Genomic DNA, 23,668 nt, shown 5'->3' with positions numbered 1-23,668 from the left:
GTGGGGCTCTGTACCCTTTGCGTGTGTCTGCTCTCCCTGTGCTGGCTGTAAGGGCTCAGTGACTAAAGTCACAATGGCCCAGTGAATGTTGACTCACAGTCAAGACTGTAAACTTTCAATAGGTGAGATTAAGACAGAAAACACCCCTGAGCGGCACCTTGACATGTTATGCTAAGTGTGTTTCGAAGCTAGATTTAATCTGTTTGCTCCATTTGAGGGAAATAAAAACACAAATCCTTTTGCTGTTGCAAAATGGGTTCAATATCACTATTCTTGAACCACTCAATTAACTTTAATCGCTAGTGGTCTGAGGGCAGATTCCAGATTGACACAGGCCTCAGTTCAGGGGTGAAGCTGTTTAGGGATCCTAAGGAGTTTCTGGGTTTGTGAGAGCCCTGTCCTTAACCAAACAAACAGCGGAATTTGTGCCATTGTTGATGCAGAGGGTTGAGTGACAGGGCTGCATAGCAGAGGAGCCTGTCAGCAGAGCTGGGGAGAGGTCAGTGTGACCACCCCTACGTGCTACTCACTGCACAGCCTCCGACAAGGAACTGACCTAACAACCAGCGAGACCAACTCCCAGACAAAATACACGCACTCACACATGCGGACGCAGGCACAGACAAAGGCACCCATGCACACACAGAGGACATCATTATTTTAATGGGAGTCATCAGTGCAATCTCATATTTTATTCCTTCCTTTACACATAAATAATGCAGTACGGAGCTTCATTGTAAATTAGGCTACTCTATTTACAGTAACTAAAGTTGGTCGCCAGGTGTCATCAGACATGCCCTCCCCAGTTGTGGGTTTTAGTGCAAGTCATCATTAGCTGGCGACTTGAAAGTTTAACCCTGACCCCAGTGAGCAACTTAGCATTACGTTCTGCAAGGCTGACGCGGTTGTCCAATTCAAGACCCAAGGCACTGTCTGTATATCAACAACAACGAATAAAGACATTCCAAACAATTCAGCCACAAATATGATTGACTTAAAAAAAAATAGTACGTTTACACAGAAAAAGCAGTAGTCAGAAATAAGAAAATAACGTAAACAGACAATACATTATTATCTGTATGTAGCCTTGGGCTCAGAGGCAGCCTAGTCTCTAGACCGAGTGCCTCATTAAGCAGAGACATTAACTTATTTATCTATCCATGGCAAATACAACAGTTAGTCAGTGTTTTGCATGTCCCCAGCCTTGCAGCTAAGAGCATGTGGGCTAACTTTGTGCTGTTCTGTGGGTGATAGAGTCAAGCTGTTGCTGCCGAGCGGGGGTTCAGGGTCCCTCAGTCAGCACCCCGTCCCTGAACAGAGCACACAGGAATCCCCCCCTCCTTCTACACTTTCTCCATAACCTCTACCTCTACCTCTCCCCATGTCCTGGCTGCATCCCTCGCTCTCAACCCCAGGTCCATCTCTCCCTCCATCGCCCGTGCTGTGTGCTGTCACTCCCCTCGTCAGGATCATTAATCAGGCCAGGCAGATTAGACTTCAAACATAAATAAACCAGCCCAGTTCCTTCCTCTTAGACCCCTCACCTCCACCACTCCCTACTCTGCTCCACTCAATTCAACTGCATAACTTGTCCAGCACTGCATAGTTCTATGCTTCCAGTGGTTATTTATTTATTTCACCTTTATTTAACCAGGTAGGCTAGTTGAGAACAAGTTCTCATTTACAACTGCGACCTGGCCAAGATAAAGCATAGTAATTCGACACAATACAACAAAACAGAGTTACACATGGAATAAAACAAACATACAGTCAATAATACAGTAGAACAAAGAAAACAAAAAGTCTATATACTGTGAGTGCAAATGAGGTAAGATAAGGGAGTTAAGGCAATAAATGGTGGCGAAGTAATTACAATATAGCAATTAAACACTGTAATGGTAGATGTGCAGAAGATGAATGTGCAAGTAGAGATACTGGGGTGCAAAGGAGCAAGATAAATAAATAAATACAGTATGGGGATGAGGTAGGTAGATAGATGGGCTGTTTACAGATGGGCTATGTACAGGTGCAGTGATCTGTGAGCTGCTCTGACAGCTGGTGCTTAAAGCTTTAAGGAAAGGGTGATTGGGTGAAGAGTGGACTCATGTAAAAAGACGTACTTGACATTGTTTGAAGACTTGAATAGTACGACAGAATGTATGTGACTATTAAAAAAACAGTATAATGTAATTTAAGAGAAATAAACAAAATGGCCTTCTCAGAGGGTAGGGTGATGATTCTGAGCTGAACTGTATAAATACACAATGTTACCAGTTGGCACAACAAGAGTCTCCACGGCCTCCACATTTATTCAATTACAGATATCTTAAATATGGATTAGAGGATTAAAATGTGGACCTTGAATGCATGAGGGCTTATTCTTCATACACAGACTTCACTAACCTATCACTTCTTGACCGGCAAGGAAGAAAAAAGGGCAATACCGCCACCATTAGGTAGTGTTAGGTACCTCCACTACTGTGGCCCGGCCCAGGCAGTTCCCTCAGTCTCCATCACTCCCATAGAGGGAGGGATGGGTTGCCAGAGACTGCTGGCCAAGGTATCCCCACACACAGACTGACAGAGGCTGTTATTGCAGTCCCACCGTATTCCTTTGTGCATTGGAGTTGAGTGGGGTGAGGGGAGGGGAGAGGGGCAGAGTGCTGGAGAGGCGCAGCAGCACTGGCCAGGCCCCGGCTGGGCCCAGCGCAACACCTCTCTGACTGACAGTCCGCCTGCCGACTGTTTGTGTGTGTCCATGGGAAACGGGGTGGTGTCACAGCGGCGACGGCCATGAGAACATCAATCAGTGTCGCCCAGGCAACGCATGTATCACTCAAGACTAATGGACAGGAAGCGCAGGCGGAGAAACAACAATATTTGCAGAATATATTTCAGAAACATTAGTTGCACAGCTTTCTCTCTCTCTTATACAGTCCTGTTTCAACAAACTGGAATGGGCCCTAATCCTGATTTATGAGCCTGTTTATTTAAAGGACGATGCTTGTGGCTGGACGTTTCACTAACCTGGATCTAGAACTCCTTATGGCTTTCAGAGAGGGAGTAGAGGAGAGTACTTACATTATGGGGCTAAATTGGATAACCATTGCCTGGTTAATGAGGCCACAAGTCAAACCTGACACAAATCTGGCTTTCGCTGCATATAGCATTACAGCCATGACCTGGAGGACCCTGCAATGATACGACACAATCAGGCACGAGAAACTGGGCCTTAGTATTCATAAAGACTCTCATAGTAGGAGTGCTGATCTTGAATCAGGTCCCCCCCTGTCCATATAATCATATTCAATAGTACCTAGAAGGAAAAACTAATCCTAGATCAGCAGTCCTACTCTGTCTGAGACTATGAATACTGTCCCTGAAACGCAGTAGAACTGAGAGACATTTTAGGCTGATCGAGAGAGCAGCTATAGGATTACATGGACAGTTATGTAGAATTTAGGAGAGCACTGTCACTTTTTCCATGTCTCTATGAAGAGGTTCCTTCCCGTGTGCTCAAGTGTGTTGAGAGAAGGGGTTGCTTAACTTCAGCAGCCGGTAACCGTGGCGTCCAGCCCTGAGCGCTTGCTGACGTTCACTTTGGTTAGCTCCTCGGCACAGGTGGGGTGGATCACTACGGTCTCTGTCAGGTGAGTGAGGGTGGCTCCACACCTGGAAAGACAGACAGACATCTCATTCATATAGCTGTCCGGAGAGCAACACACATTCTCCCATCTTTAAGTTTCTCTTATTAGTATCCCTCTGCTGCTGTAATGATAAGGCTCACCTTGTCACCTATATAGTCACATTTGTTTACTGTCTACAACTTACATGACATCTAATGTCCATTCATTTTGTGTAGATGTATTATTAACTTAATCATTAATCTACAGATCCAACATATGTTAGTTTAAGTCATTTACATTAGACCCAATATGTTTTAAAAAGCACTTTAGCAGTTTCTTAAAAACTTGCCACAACAGAACACTATCCTCTATTCTGAGTGCCTATCTAAGTCCATCTAGCAGAGTTGTCGACTTACTGGAAGCCCATTGCGAAGCCCTGAGTGACCTCTCCAGCGTTTGAACTGGTGAAGTGCAGGCCCAGAATCGTCTGGCCTCCATCCCGCTCACACACCACCTGAGGCAGGGAAAGAAACAACGTTACACCAAACCTCCAGGCTACAGTCCAGAGGAAAAATAAGGCTATTAAACTACACTATAGACTACCCAGTATGTGCCAGATGGATGATCTAAGGTAAGGTATCAACATTCACATAACTTTCCCAAGATTCACAGATTTTCCAGATCTCCAGAAATCCTGGTGGAAAATTCCTATAAACAGGAGGGAATAAGCAGGTCATTTGGAATCCCTGGACATTTTGGGAAAGTTAGAGGAATTTTGCAACGCAACTCAGAGCTGTCCTGACCTTAATGCTGGCATCTCTCAGCCACAGTAAACTCCACAGTAAACTCCAGAAGCTTGTAGAAGGCATGGTACACCTGGACATACGTTACAACAAAATTACTGTCAAAAATTGAAGTACCGAATTAAAACCAGAGTTTGTGTCCATAAAATTATTTTACAATACTTGCTTGTGTTAGGAGGTAGGCCCTACATCATAGATCGTTCATTAGAACGTGGTATTACAATACTTTGCTTTCAAAACTGTTTGCTTCTTTAAAAAAAGGTACATTTGAAATCCTGGTTTCATGCTGTGTTTTATATTGAGCCAGCGTGCATGCCGACACAAGTCGCAGGCCAGGCCATGCACACAGGCAGCTGTCAGGACCCATGGTGCACCTCTCCTGCTGCGGTGCTTTAGATCACACAGTGCCTGTCAGCACCTGATACACACCTCAATCAGGCCCTCTGCTCACCTGTCAATCACACACAGGAGCTACGCATCACTCTACATCGAGCTGGGGCTCTCTGGGTGCAGGTGTTAGCAGCTGGCACACTGCACACACACAGAGCGAAACACATACGACTTTGCATACATGTATAAAGTAGTAAACAGAGGAACACCTGCATTCACAATCCTGTAAGAACTGAAAGCTTCCCCAACAAACCATCATTTTCTCAAATCTTCTTAAAACCCAAAACATGGGCCAAGATAGAATACCAGCAACCATGTTAGTGGTTTAGAATTAGGTTTCCTATACCTCGATGTAGTCCTGGATGGATGGATGTCTGCTCTCAGCCTCCTCCTCTGAGAGGCCCACACAGCCATACTCCAGAGGGGTGAACACTTTGGTGGCAACCTACAGACACAATCGATCAGAGAGCACACAAAGTCTTGTTACATCACGTCCCATGAGGATAGACAGCCCCACACAGCAGTGCTCCAGTGAGGTGGCAGCCTGACAGACAGACACTGACAGAGATACAACTAGGGTTGCACATTTGTGGGAATATTCAGAGGTGGAAACTTCGTGGGAATTAATGGGAATATATGGGAATTAACGGAAATATGCAAATAAATATTAATACCATTTAAAATGTAGATGTTTTTTGTATTGGATATATTTACCATATCATATGGAGACAAACATAAACCTTTCACCTTATCATAAGTAGACAATTGCAAATTATGAAATCCTTCCAATAGAAAAAAACAAACAATTTAGTTACAAATTGAACTTTAAATGAGTTGACTCTTCACATGGGATGATTTCACTGAACAACAAATGGGGATATTGAATGATCCCCAATGATCCATCACATCTCCCAAAAACATTTTCAACATACATCTGTAAAATTATAACCAAAGCTTTAGTTTCTAGACTGCCTGCCTCTCAGGCTTCCATGTCTTCTCCCTGGACCTCCTCAATGTCCACCTCTTGAACATCAGACTGAGGCCTCATCTTCACTGTCACTTTCCAACCTTGTTGAGGATGGCTCGTTGGAAGGCTCAAAAAGCCTCAAATTGGCCCGGACGGCCACCAATTTTTCAACGCTTGCATTGGTCAGCCTGTTGCGTGCTTTGGTGTGTGTGTTCCCAAACAAGGACCAGTTGCGCTCTGAGGCAGCTGATGTTGGTGGGATTTGGAGGATGAGGGAGTCAACAGGGGAAAGAGACTCAAATCCGCAAAGTCCCTTCCACCATGTGGCTGATGAGATATGTTGGCACAACTGCCAAATTGCATTGCGATCCCAAAGCTTGGAAGTGTACTTTGCCAGACTGCCTTATCCAGGCCAAGGTGGCGAGACACGGTAGTGATGACACCATAGGCCTTGTTGTTCTCTGCACCAGACAGGATGCTCTTGCCAGCATACTTGGGGTCCAACATGTACGCCGTGGCGTGTATGGGCTTCAGGCAGAAGTCTTCACGCTTTTTGATGCATTTCAGAACTGCAGTTTCCTCTGCTTGGAGCAACAATGAAGTGGGCAGGGGAGTATGGATTTCTTCTCTTACATCTGCAAGCAGAGTCTGAACATCAGACAGGATGGCATTGTCTCTCTCAATCTGTGCAATGGCTACTGCTATAGGTTTCAGGAGTTTCAGGCTGCTTACCACTCTCTCCCAAAATAAATAATCCAGGATGGACCTCTTAATGGGGCTGTCCATATCGGCACACTGTGATATGGCTATTTCTTGGAGAGACTCCTTCACCTCCAGGAGACTGTCCAACATGATGACAACACCACCCTAACGGGTGTCGCTGGGCAGCTTCAGTGTGGTGCTCTTATTCTTCTCATTTTGCTTGGTGAGGTAGATTGCTGCTATAACTTGATGACCCCTCACATACCTAACCATTTCCTTGCTCTCTTGTAGAGTGTATCCATTGTTTTCAGTGCCATTGATGTCCTTGAGGAGCAGATTCAATCATTTACATTACATTACATTTAAGTCATTTAGCAGACGCTCTTATCCAGAGCGACTTACAAATTCAATGCATGAGCAGCACTGCCAATGGGTGTAATGTGAGGGTAGGACTCCTCCACTTTAGACCAAGCAGCCTTCATGTTCGCAGCATGGTCCGTCACCAGTGCAAATACCTTCTGTGGTCCAAGGTCATTGACGACTACCTTCAGCTCATCTGCAATGTAGAGACCGGTGTGTCTGTGCTCTTGTAGAATACTGGTTGAGGGGTGGAGATTATGTAGTTAATTATTCCTTGCTCACGAACATTCAACCACCCATCAGAGATGATTGCAACAGTCTGCTTTCTCTATGATTTGCTTTACATTCACTTGAACTCTGTTGAACTTTTCATCAAGCAAATGACAAGATAAAGCATGTCAGGTTGGAGGGGTGTATGCTGGGCGAAGAACATTCAGAAAACTCTTCCAATATACATTGCCTGTGAGCATCAGAGGTGAAACAGTTGCATACATAGCTCGAGCAAGACACTCATCAGCATTTCTCTGACTACGTTCCTCCAAAAAAAAAACTTTGATTCCAGGAGGACCATGAGCTGTTGCTGTCGATAAGGTGTCGAATTCATAATATTCACCTTGAATAGAAGTAGAGGGACTTTTGTCAGAGGTTGCTTGTGAGCACTGAGGGAACTTTATGCACTTGGCCAGATGATTCTGCATCTTTGCTGCATTCTTCACATACGATTTGGCACAGTATTTGCAAATGTACATAGCTTTTCCTTCTACATTAGCTGCAGTGAAATGTCTCCACACATCTGACAGTGCCTGTGGCATTTTCCTGTAAAGATTTTTTTTATTAATAGTTTTAAAAATTCATAAATACAATTCCATGTACAGATAAATAGTTAAGCAGTTAGATTAAACAACTCCTTTGTAAGATACATGTTTTAAAATGAAACATGTATGGAAACAGGTGAATTAACATGCCTTAACAGGTTCAAGCAAGCTAGAACACAACTGGTAGCAAAAACTAACTAGCAGAAATGGTTAAGATAGAAATGATTTAAACACACTTTGAATGTGTATTTATCAATCATGTATGTCATATAAAAATAGATTCACCCCACCCAGTATTGTAATCAAAACCTACCAGAAAGCATGTAGTCCTTGGCTCAGATAGTGTAATAGTGTGGGCTCAATAGCATCTCAATAGTGTGCAAGATCTTGAAAATCAGCTGTAAATGTGATGGAAGAGTTCACTGCACATGTGATGGAAGAATGCACTGTGCATGCAGAGGGTTGCAATTCCATTGAATTGGGGATAGTTTAACCAAAATATGCCACAAGACCTAGAATTGCCTTGTGTATCCCACCAAAAAAGGTTCACTGTTATAAGCTAACTTTTCTGATTAATTTAAGCAAAATTCCCCCAAATTCCAGGGCTTAACTTACCATGGAAAATCTCCAAAAAGTTTCCAACCATTTGCAACCCTAAATACAACAAACAAAGTTATAGCAGGATAGATAGGCAGAACCATACTGCAGACCTGTCACGTCGCCTACTGTATCTTCCAACATCTATTTTTATATGACATACATGATTGATAAATACACATTCAAAGTGGTCACAGAACAAAGCTACAAAAGACCACAAAAAAAAAAGAACGAGACGAAGAACCCAAACAATTGGCATTTAAGCATTATGTCTGTCATTATGAATAGTTTTGGAATTAACATTTGGAAAAGGGTGCAGACGTGCAGTGTGTACCATTAAAACCATATGAGTCAGACCAGGCTGCATAATCCAGTGAAAACAACTAGGCATTAAAATCACACTCCACAGAAACTGAAAACAAACGCTTCAAAAGGTCTCATTAGGACAAGCTGTGGAGAGATGGGGGAAAGCATAGGAGTAGTGTGTGTGTGCCTCTGGGATGTGTGTGTGTTTTAGATTTTACTATTCTTGTGGGGACCAGAAGTCCTCACAAGGATAATAAAACAAGGAACATTCAAACAATTCGGGACATTTTGCCGGTCCCCACAAGGAAAAGGGCTATTTTAGACTTAGGGTTTAAGGTGAGGGTTACAATTAAAGTTAAGGTTTAGGGAAAAAGGAAAAATGGCGTGTACTGTATGTGTGTGTCTATAGCGTGTACTGTACAGTGCATTGCAAAAGTATTCATTCCCCTTGGTGTGTTTCCTATTTTGTTGCATTACAACCTGTAATTTAAATAGATTTTTAGTTGGATTTCATGAAATGCACATACACAAAACAGTAAAAATTGGTAAAGTGAAAAGAAAAATTGGTGTGTGCATATGTATTCACCCCCTTTGCTATGAAGCCCCTAAATAAGATCTGGTGCAACCAATTACCTTCAGAGGTCACATAATTAGTTAAATAAAGTCCACCTGTGTGCAATCTAAGTGTCACATGATCAGTCACATGATCTCAGTATATATACACACACACCTGTTCTGAAAGGCCCCAGAGTCTGCAACAACACCAAGCAAGGGGTGCCATGAAGACCAAGGAGCTCTCCAAACAGGCCAGGGAAAAAGTTGTGGAGAGGTACAGATCAGGTGTACTGTCTGTGTGTACTTAGTGTGTGTGCATGTGTGTGCATGTGTGTGCATGTGTGTGTGTTTATGGTGTGTGTGCATGTGTGCTGTGTGTGTGCTGTGTGTGTGTGTGCATGTATGTGTATGACTATGGTGTGTGTGTGTATGGTGTGTATACTGTGTGTGTATGGTGTGTGTACTTTGTGTGTGTACTGTACGTGCACGTGTGTGTGGTTTGTGTCTATGGTGGGTGTGTGGTGTGTGTACTGTGTGTGTGTGTCTATGGTGTGTATATACTATGTATGTGTGTGTAATGTGTGTGCCTACGGTGTGTGTGTGCCTATGGTGTGTGTGGGTGTGTGCCTATGGTGTGGGTGTGTACTGTATATGTGTGTGTGTACGGTGTGTGTACTGTGTGTGTTTACTGTGTGCGTGTTGGATGTCTACTCACGTTGTCGTAGTTCATGAGCTCATTGGTCTGGTCTGGAGGAGCTTCCCTGCCTTAACGGCGGTGGGGGTCATCTCAGGACAACCCTGAGAACGCTAATGAGTGACAGGACAGAGAGAGAGGGAAGCAGACAAATAGACAGTGTACATGCATGCATATTGTATGCGCTTAAATGTATGCAGGCTGTGTCACACAGTCACAGAGTCCACCTTCCTAACACAGGCCCTTCGGCTATTTAGAGAGAGTGGACAGTTGTGCCTGTGACTTATGTGTAGACAGACCTGCAGCCTCAGAAAACAATGTCCTCAGAGAGGCAATTCATTTTGCAACAGTCATAAAACATAACACATATAAATGAAAAATAAATAGCAATGGATATTTACAAGCAAATAGGCAGGGCAAGTATAGGCAGGGCAAGTATAGGCAGGGCAAGTATAGGCAGGGCAAGTATAGGCAGGGCAAGAATAGGCAGGGCAAGAATAGGCAGGGCAAGTATAGGCAGGGCAAGAATAGGCAGGGCAAGAATAGGCAGGGCAAGAATAGGCAGGGCAAGAATAGGCAGGGCAAGAATAGGCAGGGCAAGAATAGGCAGGGCAAGAATAGGCAGGGCAAGTATAGGCAGGGCAAGTATAGGCAGGGCAAGAGAATAGGCAGGGCAAGATAATAAGCAGGGCAAGATAATAGGCAGGGCAAGAGAATAGGCAGGGCAAGAGAATAGGCAGGGTAAGAATATGCTGCTGCTCCAGTTTCAACTGTTCTGCCTTACTATTATTTGACCATGCTGGTCATTTATGAACATTTGAACATCTTGGCCATGTTCTGTTATAATCTCCACCCGGCACAGCCAGAAGAGGACTGGCCACCCCACATAGCCTGGTTCCTCTCTAGGTTTCTTCCTAGGTTTTGGCCTTTCTAGGGAGTTTTTCCTAGCCACTGTGCTTCTACACCTGCATTGCTTGCTGTTTGGGGTTTTAGGCTGGAATTCTGTACAGCACTTTGAGATATCAGCTGATGTACGAAGGGCTATATAAATAAAATTTGATTGATTGATGAATAGGCAGGGTAAGAGTAGGCAGGGCAAGAGTAGGCAGAGCAAGAGTAGGCAGAGCAAGAGTAGGCAGAGCAAGAGTAGGCAGAGCAAGAGTAGGCAGAGCAAGAGTAGGCAGAGCAAGAGTAGGCAGAGCAAGAGTAGGCAGAGCAAGAGTAGGCAGAGCAAGAGTAGGCAGAGCAAGAATAGGCAGAGCAAGAATAGGCAGGGCCAGGCAGAGCAAGAATAGGCAGGGCCAGGCGGAGCAAGAGTAGGCAGGGTAAGTGTAGGCAGGGCAATAGGCAGGGCAAGAGTAGGCAGGGCCAGGCGGAGCAAGAGTAGGCAGGGTAAGTGTAGGCAGGGTAAGTGTAGGCAGGGTAAGTGTAGGCAGGGCAAGAGTAGGCAGGGCAAGTGTAGGCAGGGCAAGAGTAGGCAGGGCAAGAGTAGGCAGGGCAAGAGTAGGCAGGGCAAGAGTAGGCAGGGCAAGAATAGGCAGGGCAAGAATAGGGAGAGCAAGAATAGGCAGGGCCAGGCGGAGCAAGAGTAGGCAGGGTAAGTGTAGGCAGGGCAATAGGCAGGGCAAGAGTAGGCAGGGCAAGAGTAGGCAGGGCCAGGCGGAGCAAGTGTAGGCAGGGCAAGAATAGGCAGGGCAAGTATAGGCAGGGCAAGAATAGGCAGGGCAAGAGAATAGGCAGGGCAAGAGAATAGGCAGGGCAAGAGAATAGGCAGGGCAAGAGAATAGGCAGGGTAAGAGTAGGCAGGGCAAGAGAATAGGCAGGGTAAGAATATGCTGCTGCTCCAGTTTCAACTGTTCTGCCTTACTATTATTTGACCATGCTGGTCATTTATGAACATTTGAACATCTTGGCCATGTTCTGTTATAATCTCCACCCGGCACAGCCAGAAGAGGACTGGCCACCCCACATATGCTCTCTCTAATTCTCTCTTTCTTTCTCTCTCTCTCTCTCTCTCTCTCTCGGAGGACCTGAGCCCAAGGACAGTGCCCCAGGACGACCTAACATGATGACTCCTTGCTGTCCCCAGTCCACCTGACTTTGCTGCTGCTCCAGTTTCAACTGTTCTGCCTTGTTATTATTCGACCATGCTGGTCATTTATGAACATTTGAACATCTTGGCCATGTTCTGTTATAATCTCCACCCGGCACAGCCAGAAGAGGACTGGCCACCCCACATAGCCTGGTTCCTCTCTAGGTTTCTTCCTAGGTTTTGGCCTTTCTAGGGAGTTTTTCCTAGCCACTGTGCTTCTACACCTGCATTGCTTGCTGTTTGGGGTTTTAGGCTGGATTTCTGTAGAGCACTTTGAGATATCAGCTGATGTACGAAGGGCTATATAAATAAAATTTGATTGATTGATGAATAGGCAGGGTAAGAGTAGGCAGGGTAAGAGTAGGCAGGGTAAGAGTAGGCAGGGTAAGAGTAGGCAGGGTAAGAATAGGCAGGGCAAGAATAGGCAGGGCAAGAGTAGGCAGGGCAAGAGTAGGCAGGGCAAGAGTAGGCAGGGCAAGAGTAGGCAGGGCAAGAGTAGGCAGAGCAAGAGTAGGCAGAGCAAGAGTAGGCAGGGCAAGAGTAGGCAGGGCAAGAGTAGGCAGAGCAAGAGTAGGCAGAGCAAGAATAGGCAGGGCAAGAATAGGCAGGGCAAGAATAGGCAGAGCAAGAATAGGCAGGGCCAGGCGGAGCAAGAGTAGGCAGGGTAAGTGTAGGCAGGGCAAGAGTAGGCAGGGCAAGAGTAGGCAGGGCAAGAGTAGGCAGGGCAAGAGTAGGCAGGGCAAGAGTAGGCAGGGCAAGAGTAGGCAGGGCAAGAGTAGGCAGGGCAAGAGTAGGCAGGGCAAGAATAGGCAGAGCAAGAATAGGCAGGGCCAGGCGGAGCAAGAGTAGGCAGGGTAAGTGTAGGCAGGGCAAGAGTAGGCAGGGCCAGGCGGAGCAAGAGTAGGCAGGGTAAGTGTAGGCAGGGTAAGTGTAGGCAGGGCAAGAGTAGGCAGGGCAAGAGTAGGCAGGGTAAGTCTAGGCAGGGCAAGAGTAGGCAGGGCAAGAGTAGGCAGGGCAAGAGTAGGCAGGGCAAGAATAGGCAGGGCAAGAATAGGCAGGGCAAGAATAGGCAGGGCAAGAATAGGCAGGGCAAGAATAGGCAGGGCAGGTTAAGGGCAAGAATAGGCAGGGTAAGTGCAGATTCATAACGCAAGTTCTAAGTGGAATCTTGTTAACATTTTGTTAACTTTCAGAATTGCATTCAGAATAAGAGTACAGTCTAGAACACACAATCATTACAATGGCATTGACTAAATGTTTCTAAATTGCTTAGCACATTGAAAAACAATCAGCTTTTATATTCGCTCAAATCTTCCCCACTCCACCTAACTGATTATTAACAACATGCTGCTTCTCACTGAACTGTAATGTACTGACAAGGATTAGAATATTTTATTTATTTAACCAGCCAAGTCAGTTAAGAACAAATTCTTATTCTCAATGATGGTCGATTAACAATGTTTATCTTGTCAGCTCAGGGATTCAATCTTACAACCTTTCGGTTACTAGTCCAACGCTCTAACCACTAGGCTACCTGCCGGTGTGGATGTGTCCCAAATGGCACTCTTTTCCCATAGGGCTCTGGTCAAAAGTAGTGACCTTCTGTAGCTCAGTTGGTAGAGCATGGCGCTTGTAACGCCAGGGTAGTGGGTTCGATCCCCGGGACCACCCATACGTAGAATGTATGCACACATGACTGTAAGTCGCTTTGGATAAAAGCGTCTGCTAAATGGCATATATTATAGTGCACTATATAGGGAATAGGATGCTATTTGAATCGCAAACTGTGGGTCTGGATTTATGCCAGATAAATGTCCTCTAGAAAAACACTGAAATACTCTAACAACACAGAAAGCTGCAGAGCTGCAGGGTGAATCCTCTCTGAAAGCATAACTTAAGTCATCAGCAACCTGTTTGATTACCACCACTGTTGCACATCCTGTTGTCCAAGACAGCTCCTCTGGCACTGGAGGTGAGCGTGTGTGTTCGCGAGTTTGTCTGAATGTGTGTGGTGATATTTGAGTACCTGTGTTTACACACCATCCCGATCTGCGTCATAGATATGCGTTTCTTGGCAGTGCCAAGTGCTCTTCAACATCAACACAAAAAGGTGCTCCGTTTGGACATATCAAATTAATATCAATCCACCCCCTTTTAAAAATTCTCCCAGTATGTGAAAAGATGACAGGCATCAGTACTAAAAGTGACTCTCTGTGTCAAACTAACAGTCTGTAGAGGCCTGTTTTAGTTAGGAAACCCATAGCTGGCCAAATGAAAAGACAGGACTGACATTTAATACAAGTATACAGAGTATTGTGATACAGCAGTACAGTAGTTAGAAAGGAGATCTCTGTTGTGTAGATCCAGCTGCAGTGAGCGCCAAAAGTATTGGGACAGTGAAACATGGTCCCATACTCCAAGCACACAAAGATTACATCAAGGTTGTGACTCTACAAACTTGTTGGATGCGTTTTCTGTTTGTTTTGGTTGTGTTTCAGATTATTTTGTGCCCAATAGAAATTAACGGTAAATAATGTATTGTGTCATTGTTGAGTCACTTATTTTAGGAATATATTTCTAATCATTAATGTGGATAATCTTGAATGAATCGTGAATAATGAATAAAGTTACAGATGCACAAAAATCTGTTGTTTAGATCCAGCTTCATGACTAAATCTCAAATTTAAAAACAAGCATCTAAAATGATACGGTGCCCATCTAGCGCATTCATTTGGGATTGAAGAGTGAACTACAGTACCACTTCAACTTCTTGCACACCGTAGGTTTCTTTCCTACAGTGTCACCTTGGTAGGCTTATTTGGGCAACTGTAGGTTTTATTTCAGATGTCCATACATTCCTGAAGAGGTTCATGTTGGCATTGTAAGGCTGGGTGAGTATACTGTTAGGATGACGGACATGATCAACACCTACCTCACCGATATCAACAAAAGCGTAGATGTTCGGCACGGATATGGATTCGTCGGTAGCCACAAGTATTTTCCCAGACTCCTTGCTGAGCTTGACGCCAACTTTCTCCAGGTTGAGAGATTTGGTTTCAGGAGCTCTGCCTATGGTCAAGCAGAGGAAAACACAGTCAGACACTTAATATTACATTACACATTGATAAAGAGGGGAGGGTACAAGAATCTTGGATTCTTAGAAAAACTCTGACTGCTCAGTGTTCATAACACATACCATTCAGTTGGCACACTAGCGGGTTTACGTTTAAGGCAGGTCCTGCTACTCTTCATCCAACAGAGAGAGAAATCTTATCCAGGAATTAGAAAAGAAAACACATGAACAGCTAGGAGAGGGGGAGAGTGGCTTGTCTTTTGGCGGGGAGTGAATAATGAGCAGGCGGGGGATAGGGAGGATCCCTGGGTGTCATTTCTCCCATTTCCTGCAGGACAGTTGACTGATGCTGTCGATGCTCGCCCATCTTGCTGTCCGTCTCTAATGGTGACAGGGAGCACCAAGCACCCCTGCCACCAGGCTAGGCCCCGGTCGAGGCTCTCTCTACCTCCCTCCACTTCCCCCACTGCCTCACCTTCTCATTCCCTGCCCGGGTAACAAAATAACTCCAACTCCTCCCCGGTAGTGCCCAGAGGTACCCACATAGATGCTATCGGACAACTGCCCCCAGGCAGTAAGGCTCAGAGACAGGCAGTAAGGCTCATAGTAGCTGTTTTTCTGGAAGAGCTGCACTAGGCTAGTCAAACAGGACCATGCAGTCACCAGTGTTCAACTACACAGAGTAGGTCTAACACAGGGATCTCTCCCTGTCATGGCTGCCTTTCTCAAAGTATTAAACACATGTAAATGTATACCAGGGGATTGTACACTGCATGCATACCTGGCTAATAGACAGTGCATAGTTAGACACTATAGTAAGTTGTATTTACAAAAAAAGGTTGTTCTTAGGAGGTCTAGCCCCACTTTGCTATCACAGCACACAAATCACAGCACAGTTCTACCAAATCACAGCCCAGTTCTACCAACCACCACAGAGACTGGAGTCAGGTGGGCTATCCTAGACTAGTGTCCACTCTGCTCTCTCTATGTATAGACTAGACTACAAGAGCCATTCTAGTCTGGCATTTCCTGCGTTTCTAGGTTTCTCTGTCTATGATTGGAGACTGTTGGAGCGCCACTGATCCATTGTGTGGTGAGACAGAACAACAGAGGTTCTCCTGATAAGAGCCTTCAGTGAGTGTGGAGCCACACATAATGGGCAATGAGAGCCAATGACAGGCAGGCCTGATAGGACCACACTCAACAAAGACTATTGTGGCACACAGAGGAAATCTCAAGACCAACCAGCTAATTAGCCACAACAAGCTTTCTGGCACGACTTGAAATGAGACCAACTACTGTACATGGTGGTTTAGCAAATCAATCAAGTGAACAAAGACAAGAGAAGGAAGTCAGAAACAATGACTTTTTGGGAAATAGATTATTTTGTCTAGAAAAAGGGGTTTCTGAGAAGGCATTATGTTCAAAGGCCTAAAATGAGAATAAGAGATATGATTGAATGAGATTCTGTACTTTGCCTCAGATATACTTCAAAATCAAATCAAATCAAATCAAATTTTATTTGTCACATACACATGGTTAGCAGATGTTAATGCGAGTGTAGCTAAATGCTTGTGCTTCTAGTTCCGACAATGCAGTGATAACCAACAAGTAATCTAACTAACAATTCCAAAACTACTGTCTTATACACAGTGTAAGGGGATAAAGAATATGTACATAAGGATATATGAATGAGTGATGGTACAGAGCAGCATACAGTAGATGGTATCGAGTACAGTATATACATATGAGATGAGTATGTAGACAAAGTAAACAAAGTGGCATAGTTAAAGTGGCTAGTGATACATGTATTACATAAGGATGCAGTCGATGATGTAGAGTACAGTATATACGTATGCATATGAGATGAATAATGTAGGGTAAGTAACATTATATAAGGTAGCATTGTTTAAAGTGGCTAGTGATATATTTACATCATTTCCCATCAATTCCCATTATTAAAGTGGCTGGAGTTGGGTCAGTGTCAATGACAGTGTGTTGGCAGCAGCCACTCAATGTTAGTGGTGGCTGTTTAACAGTCTGATGGCCTTGAGATAGAAGCTGTTTTTCAGTCTCTCGGTCCCAGCTTTGATGCACCTGTACTGACCTCGCCTTCTGGATGATAGCGGGGTGAACAGGCAGTGGTTCGGGTGGTTGATGTCCTTGATGATCTTTATGGCCTTCCTGTAACATCGGGTGGTGTAGGTGTCCTGGAGGGCAGGTAGTTTGCCCCTGGTGATGCGTTGTGCAGACCTCACTACCCTCTGGAGAGCCTTACGGTTGAGGGCGGAGCAGTTGCCGTACCAGGCGGTGATACAGCCCGCCAGGATGCTCTCGATTGTGCATCTGTAGAAGTTTGTGAGTGCTTTTGGTGACAAGCCGAATTTCTTCAGCCTCCTGAGGTTGAAGAGGCGCTGCTGCGCCTTCTTCACGACGCTGTCAGTGTGAGTGGACCAATTCAGTTTGTCTGTGATGTGTATGCCGAGGAACTTAAAACTTGCTACCCTCTCCACTACTGTTCCATCGATGTGGATAGGGGGGTGTTCCCTCTGCTGTTTCCTGAAGTCCACAATCATCTCCTTAGTTTTAGCGTCACTGTTATTAGCTTCACGACATGCTATGGAACGCCATTTGGGTCTTTGCATGTAAAAAAAGATACATGTCAAACACTATTTGTTGCATTAAATAAGCTTTTAATTGGACATGTCAAATAACACAGTTCTATTATAGAATGTTGTGTGTTCTGAATTTGCAAGTGCCACCACTACTGTCAGTAGCACTGTCAAAGCTGTACAAAAAAGTCTGCAAACTCCGGCCACGAACGATGGGTTTACAATACAGCGTAGGTAATAAAGCATAATTTGTTCGACCGCAACTTCTGGGGTAGCTAGCTAGCTTTAACTTGGTACCTAGCTAGCACCAATACAACCAGCCTGAAAATAATTACCAGTAGAAACTGCAGTCATTTTCATTATTCTTAGCAATAATTTAGGAATCCTTGTGAGTAAGTATTAGCTAGGTAAACTTCAGTTCATGAAAATAAATAGCTAGCCAGCTGCTTAACCCTGTTGCCCAAAGCTAACATTATAAGCAGCCAGCTAGCTTCAGCTGGCTCGTGAGGCTCGACCAGACCGGGATGTGTTGTGATGCTCGGCACAATAAGGATTAGGCACAATAGTGGACTTTGTGGTTTGCCTTCAAAATAAAAGTACCTCTGACAATGATGCAGGAGGTTACAATTGGTGGAATCATGCCATATTTAGACTAGATAATGTTAAACAAGGTTGGAATGTAAAGCAATAAAATTGGGTATCAGTCTACTCGGTGACATCCACAGAACACGAATGTAGAGTTTAGGCAAATATTAGCGCTTGTAGCTCTTATGGCGAGGCTGTGACTGTGAAATCACCTCCCCAGTCAGCCTATTGTGTGTATTGACATTCATATTGCACTGTACAGCTTTACCTATGGATTGGTGGTCAATGAAATGGGGTACCAGTGTCAGGATTTGGCCAGGGTTGTTCCGGTTTTTGGTCACTAGATGCCCCCATTGTGCCTTTTGACTTTTTGTTTTCCCTTGATCCCCATTATTATTTGCACCTGTGCCTCGTTTCCCCTGATTGTATTTAAACCCTTTGTTTTCCTCTGTTCTTTGCTCTGTGTTTGTATGTTAGCACCCAGCCCTAGTACTCTGAGAACTCTTGTTGATCCCGGTGGACTCTCTTGTGGTATTCTGTTTTTTTGTTCTTGTTTTTTTGTTGGTTTTTTTGAGTATCTTTTGAGGCTTTTTGTGCTTTACCTTCCACCTTGTGGATTTACCTTTTTTGTCTTTGAGGATTACCTTTGTTCTTGTAGGATTCCTTTTGAGGTTGTGGAGTTACATGTTTTCCTGAAGAACTTCATTTTTTACTTCATTAAATACACCGTCTCAAGTACTGCTGTGTCTGCCTCATCTTCTGGGTTCTGCCGACTATTCGTGGCTCAGTTGGTTAAGTGACTGTTTCTCACTCCGGAGACCCGGGTTCGTAACCAGGTCCTGACAGAAACACAGAGCCAAAAATTAACCCAGAGGCAGCCAGTTCCCAGGACCTTGTTGCCATGCTGTCCCACCACCAGGAGACTGTCCAACGCCACGAAGCCGCCCTGGTTCAGCAAGAGGCCTTAATGGCTAGACATTCTCATCTTCTGTCGGAGATGCTGACTTCCATAAAGCAGATATCTGATCGACTTACCCCGGCAACAGTTCCCGTCCCAGTACCTCAGATTCACGTACCCATGGCAGTTAACCCTCTGGCTGAACCTCGTCTTCCACCTCCCCAACGGTTCTCAGGTGATCCAAGTGCTTGTAAAGGGTTTCTCATCCAATGTTCTCTCTCCTTCGAGCTGCAACCCTCGTCGTTCCCCACCGACCGGTCTAAGATCGCATATATCATCACCCTGCTGTCGGAAAAAGCCCTGGCCTGGGCTACTGCTGTGTGGGATGCCCATAGTTCCTGCTGTGCCAGCTACTCTGCCTTTGCTGAGGAATTCAAACGAGTGTTTCAAGGCCCAAGCAGTGGTCCTGACTCAGCCAAACAGCTCCTGACTCTCCAACAAGGTCGGCGCAGCGTGACGGACTATGCCCTCCAGTTCCGCACGGTGGCAGCAGCGAGTGGCTAGAACAACGAGGCGCTCACGGTGTGCTTTCTGAAAGGCCTTTCCGACACTATCCAAGATGAACTGGCCACTCGGGAACCACCGGACAATCTCGAGTCCCTGATCAAGTTGGCCTCACGCATTGACCAGCGTCTGAGAGAGAGAGAACTCAACCGTAGACCTCTAGTCCCTATCAGTCCCAGCTCCGAGTCCCCACCTTTATCCTCACTGGCTCCACCGGAACCCATGCAGATTGGACGCATCTCCCAGGCTGACAGAGACTGCCGGATGAGGGTGCGACGCTGTCTATATTGCGGCAAACCGGGCCATTTCCGTTCCACGTGTCCCGGGCTCCAGGGAAACGCTCTGTCCCGTACAGACCGGGGGGAATTGTAACGGGAAACATAACCTCCTCCCATCCGTCCAACTCCCGTCTGCTCATTCCAGTCACCCTTTCCTGGGACAACCACAAGCTTCACCTTCAAGCCTTGGTAGACTCTGGTGCCGCAGGTAAATTCATGGATGGTGTCTGCGCGAAGGAGAATGGCGTTCCCTCTGAACCTCTAAGTGACCCCATGAGGGTTACTACATTGGATGGAAGCCCTTTGGGATCTGGACTTGTCACTCATGTCACTACCTCCTTGCGACTTTCAGTTTCACAACACCAGGAATTGATGAACTTTCATTTGATCTCCTGTTCCGAGTTCCCTCTCGTCCTTGGATACCCCTGGCTTCACAGCCATAACCCTCACATCGACTGGTCTGTGGGCACTATCAAGCAGTGGGGTCCTACGTGCCAAGCTACTTGTATTTTCCCGAATTCCCCGAGTTCTACTCCCGAGTCTTTAGAATCCATCGACCTGACCCGAGTTCCCGAGTGTTACCATGACCTCAAACTGGTATTTAGCAAACAGAGGGCCACCATGCTACCACCCCATAGACCTTATGATTGCCCCATCGAACTGTTTCCGGGCACTTGCCCTCCCAGGGGTCGGATCTTTTCCCCATCTCCACCCGAACGAGCTGCTATGGATACCTACATCAAGGACGCTCTGGAAGCAGGCCTCATGCGTCCATCCACCTCCCCGGCGGGAGCAGGGTTTTTCTTTGTGGCCAAGAAAGACGGTGGATTACGTCCTTGCATCGACTACCGGGGACTCAATGCCATAACCGTCCGTAACCGTTACCCGCTACCCCTTATGGCCACAGCCTTCGAGCTGCTCCAGGAAGCAGTTGTTTTCACTAAGCTTGACCTGCGGAACGCATACCATCTTGTGCGGATCAGACCTGGTGACGAGTGGAAGACCGCTTTCAACACACCTACTGGTCACTATGAATACTTGGTGATGCCCTTCGGCCTGACCAACGCCCCAGCGGTGTTCCAAGCGCTCATAAACGATGTGCTTAGGGATATGCTTAACATATTTGTGTTCGTTTACTTGGATGACATCCTCATCTTTTCGAGCTCTCTTCAAGAACACACTAAGCATGTCAGACAAGTACTCAAACGCCTCCTAGACAGCCATCTGTACGTTAAGCCGGAAAAATGTGAATTCCATTCATCCCGAGTACAATTCCAAATGGACCCCAGGAAGGTAGGGGCGGTAGCGGATTGGCCCACCCCCAAATCCGTTAAGGAAGTTCAGCGTTTCCTGGGCTTCACTAACTTTTACCGCAAGTTCATCAAGAACTTCAGCTTGGTGGCAGCCCCTCTCTCAGCTTTAACCAAGGGTGGCAATGCAAGGTTTTTGTGGAGAAGAGAAGCTGAGACGGCCTTCCAAGGACTCAAGCAGCGCGTCCTCTCTGCTCCCATCCTGATACTACCGACTACGGATGAACCGTTTGTGGTGGAGGTAGACGCCTCAGAGGTTGGTGTTGGAGCTGTCCTGTCTCAGAGGGGTGAAGACAAGAAGCTTCATCCGTGCGCTTTCTTCTCACACCGGCTTACCCCGGCTGAGAGGAACTACGATGTGGGGGATCGTGAACTCCTAGCGGTTAAGATGGCATTGAAGGAATGGAGACACTGGCTCGAGGGGGCTTCTCACCCATTTCAAGTGCTTACGGACCACAAAAATCTGGAGTATATCCAGCAGGCGAAGTGGTTGAACTCTAGAGAAGCTAGATGGTCTCTTTTCTTCAATCGATTCCAGTTTATTCTCACCTATCGGCCCGGGTCGCAGAATCTCAAACCGGATGCCCTGTCCCGAGTCTACGCTCCTGCCATTCGAGATGACACGGACATGCCTGTCCTTCCTGCTGCTAAGATCGTGGCTCCGATCTCGTGGCAAGTTGAGGATACCGTGAGACGAGCTCAAGCTATTGAACCGGACCCGAAAGGAGGTCCTGCCAATCGGTTGTTTGTCCCCAAGGCAGTGAGGACTCAGGTCCTTCTGTGGGGGCACTCCTCTCGCCTCACCTGTCACCCGGGCGTAGGTCGCACCTTGGAGTTCATCCAGCGTAAGTTCTGGTGGCCTACCATAAGAGAAGACGTTGCCACTTTCGTCAATGCCTGCCCCATGTGCTGCCAGGGCAAATTTTCTCACCACCGCCCGCAAGGACTCCTTCACCCTTTACCTGTTCCCCACAGACCCTGGTCCCATATCTCGTTGGACTTCATTACTGGCCTTCCTCCATCCCATGGCAATACTACTATCCTAGTCATTATCGACAGGTTTTCAAAGGCGGCCAGGTTCGTCCCTCTGACTAAGTTACCTTCTGCCAAGGAAACGGCTGAGTTGGTAATTAATCATGTGTTCCGAGTCTTCGGCATTCCTCAAGATATGTTTTCTGACAGAGGTCCCCAGTTCGCCTCTAGGTTTTGGAAGGCCTTCTGCCAACTCATGGGGGCTTCTGCCAGTCTATCTTCAGGGTACCATACGGAGTCCAACGGCCAAACTGAGAGGATGAATCAAGAGTTGGAAACCACCCTCCGATGTATGACTCGTAACAACCCGTCCACATGGTCGTCCTTCATTGTTTGGGCCGAATACGCGCACAACACCTTGCGCTCCTCCTCCACTGGTATGTCCCCGCACGAGTGTCAGTTTGGCTATGCCCCTCCATTGTTCCCGGACCAGGAGGCAGAAGTCAGAGTGCCTTCAGCCTTGAAGTTCGTCAGACGCTGTCGGCTTATGTGGAGGAAGACCCGTCTTAATCTTATGCGTTCCTCACAGAGGTACCAACAACAAGCCAACAGACGTCGCCGTTCCGGGCCTACCCTGCGCCCCGGCCAGAGAGTCTGGCTCTCCACAAGAGACTTACCACTACGGGTGGAGTCTCGCAAGCTGTCCCAAAAATACATCGGTCCCTTTAAGGTTGCCAGGAGAGTTAACCCAGTTTCTTATCGCCTACACTTACCCAGATCCCTTAAGATTAATCCCATGTTTCACATTTCCTTATTAAAACCTGTTGGTTTTTCTCCCCTTGTCCCGGCAGACAGACCTCCCCCTCCGCCTCGTGTCATTGGAGGCCAGCCGGCTTATACCGTCCATCGGATACTGGATTCCCGCCGGGTGCAGCGGTCCTGGCAGTATCTGGTGGACTGGGAAGGCTACGGTCCCGAGGAGCGCTCCTGGGTTCCTGCCAAAGACATACTGGACCCTGACCTCATTCGTCAGTTCAGGGCCCTCCACCCTGAGAGAGCTGGTAGGAACGTTAGGAGCCGTTCCTAGGGGGGGGGGATTCTGTCAGGATTTGGCCAGGGTTGTTCCGGTTTTTGGTCACTAGATGCCCCCATTGTGCCTTTTGACTTTTTGTTTTCCCTTGATCCCCATTATTATTTGCACCTGTGCCTCGTTTCCCCTGATTGTATTTAAACCCTTTGTTTTCCTCTGTTCTTTGCTCTGTGTTTGTATGTCAGCACCCAGCCCTAGTACTCTGAGAACTCTTGTTGATCCCGGTGGACTCTCTTGTGGAATTCTGTTTTTTTGTTCTTGTTTGTTTTTTTGTTTTTTTTTAGTATCTTTTGAGGCTTTTTGTGCTTTACCTTCCACCTTGTGGATTTACCTTTTTTGTCTTGGAGGATTACCTTTGTTCTTGTATGATTCCTTTTGA

The 23,668-nt window shown here is 46.2% G+C and overlaps 1 pseudogene; it reads right to left on the bottom strand.

The window, feature by feature from the left end:
- Nucleotides 1-677: 677 nt before the first annotated feature.
- Nucleotides 678-23,668, bottom strand: part of LOC118357872 (thioredoxin reductase 2, mitochondrial-like) — a 32,513-nt pseudogene continuing 9,522 nt past the window's right edge.

This window comes from Oncorhynchus keta, chromosome 25 (genome assembly GCF_023373465.1).
Source record: "Oncorhynchus keta strain PuntledgeMale-10-30-2019 chromosome 25, Oket_V2, whole genome shotgun sequence".
NCBI classification, from domain to species: Eukaryota; Metazoa; Chordata; class Actinopteri; order Salmoniformes; family Salmonidae; genus Oncorhynchus; species Oncorhynchus keta.
Note: the sequence above shows the minus strand (reverse complement) of the source record. Positions and strands in the feature narration are given on the sequence as shown.